Source organism: Rutidosis leptorrhynchoides, chromosome 3 (genome assembly GCF_046630445.1).
Source record: "Rutidosis leptorrhynchoides isolate AG116_Rl617_1_P2 chromosome 3, CSIRO_AGI_Rlap_v1, whole genome shotgun sequence".
In the NCBI taxonomy this organism is placed as follows: domain Eukaryota; kingdom Viridiplantae; phylum Streptophyta; class Magnoliopsida; order Asterales; family Asteraceae; genus Rutidosis; species Rutidosis leptorrhynchoides.
Window position 1 is genome coordinate 649829134 of NC_092335.1, and position 7348 is coordinate 649836481.

A 7348-nucleotide genomic window follows, 5' to 3' on the forward strand; every position below is an offset into this window, starting at 1 on the left:
AAACTTAATGAGAAAATAACTCTTTTTAATGTCCTGGTCATCCCTGAATACTGTGTTAATCTCCTCTCTATTCATAAAGTGGCTAAAGATAGTAAACTGTTTATTTGTTTTGATGATACTAAATGCTATATTCAGGACTTGAGGCTAGGGATAATTGTAGGGACTGGTGATGTTTGTAATGGTATCTATGTGTTTAATGTAAGTGACTCTGAAAGTAAGAATGGGTACCCTCTTGAAAGTAAATGCTACCTGTCCAAACATTTATGGCACAGCAGACTTGGTCACCCTTCTGACAATGTTTTGAAAAGTCTCAAAGATAAAATTGACCTTTCATGTAAAGATACCTCTTTTGAACCATGTGACATATGTCACAAAGCTAAACAAACCAGAGAAACCTTTAATGACAGTGATCACAAGTCTGCTGCTGTTGGGGACCTTGTCCACATTGACCTTTGGGGCCCCTTTAGGATCCAAAGTAGAGAAGGATTCTAATATTTTCTCACCATTGTTGATGACTAGTCAAGGGCTGTATGGACATACTTAATTAAGTCAAAAGATGAGGTCTTTGATCAAATCAAAACCTTTGTGTCATTTCTTGAAACTCAATTTGAGTCAAAAGTCAAAATCATAAGATCTGACAATGGTACTGAGTTTATAAATAATCAAATGGATGAGTTTGTAAAAAACAAAGGCATTTTACACCAAACCTCATGTGTTTACACCCCACAACAGAATGGGATTGTTGAGAGGAAGCACATGCATCTTCTCAATGTGTCTAGGGCTCTTATGTTCCAGGGTGGGCTACCTTTAAATATGTGGAGTGAATGTATTCTCACTGCTTGCTATTTGATAAACAGGACTCCATCTTCTGTGCTCTCTGGATCTTCTCCTTATGAAATTTTGTTCAAAAAATCTCCTAACCTCTCTCATTTAAGATGTTTTGGCTGCCTATGCTATGCTACTGTTTTAAAACCCTTTGATAAATTCAGTCACAGATCTGAACAATGTGTTTTAATTGGATATTCAAATCAAAAGAAGGCTTATAAACTCTTTAATCTTGAAACCAAAACTACCATATTTTCTAGAGATGTTAAGTTCTATGAAACTGTTTTTCCTTTCAAAATTAAAAAATTTGCTTCAAACAATCTTGAAAATGAAAATGAAAATACCTTGAACCACAAAAATTTCTTTGATCAAATGTTTTTTGATGAACCAAACATCTCAAGTCCCAATGATGAGGAGCGAGGGCACAATGATGGTGATGGCAGTAGTGACTTTGGCCCTGCTACTAATATGCACCACACTGATGACAATAGTGGTGATAATAGTGGCAGTGATGAAGGTCCTACAGCAACACCAGTGGATAATTCCACTTCTCCTAAGGGCAATACTCAACCAGTTCAAAATATAAGGAGATCAACCAGAGAGACCAATCTTCCTAGAAAATATAATGACTTTATTGTAGAAGGGAAGGTGAAATATGGGGTTGAAAGATATGTGAACTACTCATTCTTGAACAGTGAAAATTATGCTTTTGTGTCTAGCTTAAACAAATCTGTTGAACCCAGTTCCTATAAACATGCCATAAATGACCCAAACTGGAGGGAAGCCATGAATCTTGAAATGGAAGCACTAAACAGAAACAATACTTGGGTTATCACTGATTTACCTCCTGATAGGGAGCCCATAGGCTGCAAGTGGGTATACAAAATAAAATACAAATCCAATGGTGAAATTGAAAGATATAAGGCTAGACTTGTTGCCAAGGGTTATAGTCAAAAGGAGGGAATTGACTATGATGAGACTTTCTCTCCTGTTGTCAAACATGTTACTATTAGATGTGTGATTACTCTTGCTGTTCAAAATGATTGGTCTTTGTTTCAACTTGACATCAATAATGCTTTTCTATATGGTGACCTATGTGAAGATGTTTATATGACCCTGCCTGAGGGATACTTTGATACTAATGACACTAGAGTATGCAAGTTAAACAAGGCTTTATATGGTCTAAAACAAGCCCCTAGATAATGGTATTTTAAACTTAATGCTGCTCTCACTGAACATGGTTTTGTCCAGAGTGTCTGTGACAACTCCTTATATGTTAAAAATGATGGTGACACCTTTATTGCTTTACTTGTGTATGTGGATGACATTGTCATTACTGGAAACAATAATTCTGAAATTGAGAAGGTCAAACATTTCTTGAAAACAAAGTTTCAGATTAAAGATCTGGGAAAACTTAAGTATTTTCTTGGAATAGAATTATTGAAAAATGAAAAGGGCATTTGCATTTCTCAAAGAAAATACTGTCTTGACCTACTTGATGAATATGGTCTGTTGGGGTGCAAGCCTGCTAGCACTCCAATTGAACCAAACTTAGATGTCTTGTGTAAACCAAGTGAAAAGGACCCCTTGTTGACAAATTTGACTGAGTACCAAAAATTAGTTGGAAAGCTAATTTATCTGACTCTTACCAGACCTGACATTTCCTTTTCTGTGCAAGTCCTTAGTCAGTTTATGCATGCTCCTCTACAATCCCATTTCAACCTAGCCCTAAGAGTTCTTAGGTACCTGAAAGGCTCTCCAGGTAAAGGTGTTCAATTTGCTAAGAGTAATAGTATGACTTTAAATGCTTATTGTGATGCTGACTATGGAAAATGCAAGATTGAAAGGAAATCTGTAACTGGGTACTTAGTCTACTTTTGTGGGTCTTTGATTTCTTGGAAGAGTAAAAAGTAAGCTACCACTGCCAGGTCCTCAACTGAGGCTGAGTATAGGGCCATGGCAAGCACAGCTTGTGAAATTGTATGGGTCAAAAATCTTCTTCAAGAGCTTGGTGTAAATGTTGACCTGCCAATTGACCTTTTCTGTGATAATAATTCTGCTATTCAGTTAGCAGCTAATCATGTCTTTCATGATAGAACTAAACATTTTGAAATTGATGTGCATTACATTAGACAAAAGGTTTCAAGTGGTCTTATTAAAACTGTAAAAGTCAAATCTGAAAGTCAACTGGCAGATATTTTAACCAAGGGTGTAAGTGTGACCCAACATGGTTTTTTAACCAGCAAACTTGGACTGTATGACTTATACCAAAAATGAGTTTGTGGGGGGATGTTAAATTATGTTCTCAATCTCATTTTTGGTCTTTGTGTAGGATGTTATCTTTTGGATCCCTTATGCAAGGATTGTTGGACCTGTGCTGATAAGATAATAAAGCTGGAGGGGCTAAAGTGTTTCTTTTGTGACTGTTCATGTAAAAGCTAAAGGAGCGTGGCTCATTCTGCTTCTTATGGTTTTCTGCAAGGGTGCAAAGTGTAACTTGCTCTAGGGTTATGGTATTTATACCCTGTGATCTCTGTGTGTCGGGTGTACTTCAACTGATCACTTCATCATCATCTTTATACTTTCTTTGTGTTTATGTTCTTGATTCACTGTAATTTTGGCTCTTATTAATCTTGGCACTTGTTAATCTTAGCTTAAGGTTGTATCCGATTTGTGGATAAACCTTGTTCATGGTTTCTGTTGATACTCACATTGTTTCTTAATTTTGGATTATATTGATTATTTTTGGTGATCGTTGTACCTTGTTGCTATAAATTTCACAATATCATCAGGTGAGAATGTAGAAGTGGTAACAAAAACCCATAAAAGGCAATGGCAATGCGGTAACCCACGTTTTTGGAACTTGATCGTGTAGAGAATTGGAGAAAGTAAAATAAGTAAACATATTATTAATGATATCTAACAAAGCATAGGAGTAAAGCAAAACCACATAGCAATCTGAAACCACGGTAAAAAAAATAAATAAAAAAAATACTTTGAGGGATTACATGATGACATAAATATGAAATTGTGCATTTTTAGCAGAACAATGTTGGGGTAGTATGTTAAAAGAATAAATAGTAGTAGTCGTAACAGTTTAGCATGTTAAAACACAACACAAGAGTGCGAGAACAAATCAACCATCTAATTAGATTTCAAGGCTATTCAGTATGAATAAGAACTAAATACATAAAAGGCACACAAAAGGCTAGCAATTATAACAATAAGCAGATTAGTTATTGTGATGACCCGTCCAAATCTATTTGGACGAATACATCATTATTGATTTCATAGTGAGGTTTTGACATCTATATGATACGTTTTATAAACATTGCATTCTTTTGAAAATGCACACCATAAATGAATATCTAATTCCAAGGTCTTTGACATCTGATGATTTCTACATATAGACAATCACCGTAAATAATAGTTTACAATACTACATCTGGTGACAATGCAGTCAAAATAAGATACATGGTGATGATTTTGTGAATGCAAAGTTTTCTCGAATAAAGCATGTATGACTCCATGCACATAGCTTGTATAACGTATAAGCAAACAGCGGAAGACTTCTAGGAACCTGAGAATAAACATGCTTAAAAGTGTCAACACAAAGGTTGGTGAGTTCATAGTTTTAATGTTGCGCATAATCTGTATATAAATGTGGATCACAAGATTTTAGTTGTTTCATCCGAAACGTTTATCAAAATATTCTACAAGAATGAGCACCCTGGTAACTAAGCTTTAACGTTATAATAAGTACCCCTGTTTTAACATACATGCAACCAACATGTACAATACACGCAATCCAATGTGTGCTAAACTCAAATAGTATACGTCTGTTTTATAGTTCAGGCTAGGGTTTCTATACCGGAACAGACGGGGACGTCAAGCCCTATGGATCCATATATAACTACTCGCGCCCACCAGTTCTTATAACCGGCAGTTACTAGTTACCAAAGCTAAGAGATTTTCGGTTCAAAATTGGTGTAGAATTTAGTATGTACTTGTATCCATTGTGTTTAAAATAAAGTGCATGTATTCTCAGCCCAAAAATATAGATTGCAAAAGCAATTAAAAAGGGAGCAAATGAAACTCACCTTAGCAGCACATAAGGTCATTCACCGAAATGTGACCGAAACTTAGAATGCAAAATAACCGTAGATCTCAACCTACAGAACATATGTTGGTCAATACATGTCTAACAAGCTAGGTCAGGTCATAGTGTATCACAATCCTAATGCTCGAGACCGACATGCAAAAGTTAATAAAAGTCATCTCAAAAGTCAACCTAACCCAATATGATCTTTAAATCTATACATGTTTATTAACATAGTATAAGTCTTGATAATTGAACCAATTTATAGTTTATCAAACTCAAAATATTACTTATTTCAGGAGTTATATTATATTTGAATTATCATGGCAATCGAAAATATTTTATTATTTCACATAGTTTTTCTAATACTTGTAGAATCAGATTATAGTGTTTATAAATCTTTAAAACATGATAAAACGGCCAACTATGACAATTGTTCAACAAAACGAGACGTGCCTTATATAGAAATTCATTTATTCGATTAGTAATATCTAAAAATCCAATTTATCAATCTCATAGACAAGTTGTTTAATTATTAGTTTACAGTTTCAAACACAATTTCAATTAACGTCAAACATAATTCAGTTGACCATATCTTTTAACCCGTTCATCGAAATCACGCGATTTCTAAATGAAAAGTTATTAATTTTTCGATAGCTTTCCAACGACATGCATATCATATAATTTATATCAGTAGCATATGTATCAAATTCGTGATTCATCATAAACTATCTAACGACAAAATTAAAGCATACAAGCTTGTATAAACATATATACACGAGCACTAGACCTGGATACACTATTAATGTATAAAAGATAAGATATGAATGCTCACATATCAATATTGTGATTCAATATTGTAGGAAAGTACGTAGACGCAACGGAGATGATAAACACTAGGTTTGACTTGCAAAATACCCATGAACATTACCCATAACCTCCATAGCTATAACCCATAATTTCTTTAGCTTTGACTCATTTGAAAACTCGGTTTGAAATCATTTGAGCAGTACTTCGTTGTAGTATTTTATGTATAATACTAATAATAATAATATTAATACTACTGATAATAATAATAAGATTAATAATAATATTAATCTTAATAATAATAATAATAATAATAATAATAATAATAATAATAATAATAATAATAATAATAATAATAATAATAATAATATAAATATAAATATAATACAGAGTAATTTATGTGTGTCTGTGTCGAAGCAGAAATGTGCGAGCTTTATAGATGTTTGCTGAGATTGATCCCCATGCGATCGCATGGGTTTCATGCCCATTTGCCATGCGATCGCATGGCCAGCTGGTACGCACCAAATATGTTTTGTTTTCTTATTTGTCGACATATTATTCACTGTAGCAAATAGTGTTTACTGTATCAAATAGTGTTTACTGTAGCAAAGTCATTTTTACTGTAGCAAATAGTGTTTTACTGTAGCAAAGTCATTTTTACTGTAGCAAATAGTGTTTTACTGTAACAAATAGTGTTTTACTTGTTCATCTTAAACGTTTTAGTTAACTTATCTAAATATGAATCGAATAAATAAACGAATGTTACTATCGTTTATTAAATAACTTGAAATTATATATATGTATATATCTTTATTTAATATACATAAATCAGTTTTTAAATACGCATTGCAAGTTATTTATGAATACTTAATATTCCAACTTATTGTGTGTGTGTGTGTGTGTATATATATATATATATATATATATATATATATATATATATATATATATATATATATATATATATATATATTTACAAATAGATGTTCGTGAATCGTCGGTCAATAGTCAAAGGTTAACTGAATATATAACATTAGTTCAAAAATTTTGAGAATCAATATTACAGACTTTGCTTATCGTGTCGGAAATATATAAAGATTAAGTTTAAATTTGGTCAGAAATTTCCGGGTCGTCACAGTTATCTTCTAAACCGTAAGCCGACATTCAATTTGGAACACTGCAAAGTGACACTTATAAACCACATGTGTAGTGACCCGAACTTTTCCATGTTTATATATTAATTAAAAACTATATTTGCATGATTAAATGTTTCCAACATATTAAGCAATCAAACTTGTTAAGACTTGATTAATTGAAATGAGTTTCATGTAGACAATTGACCACCCAAGTTGACCGGCGATTCACGAACGTTAAAAATTTGTAAAAACTACATGATGATATATATATATATATATGTATATATATAGTTAACATGAGATTTTGAAAAGAAAGTATCTCACTAAGTATATTAACAATGAGTGATATACATAAAAATGAGTTTATTAAGTTATGAAACTCGAAACGATATATATAACGATTATCGTTATAACAACGTCTTACTAAATACATATGAATCATATTAAGATATTGATACACTATGTTTAAAATGATAAAATG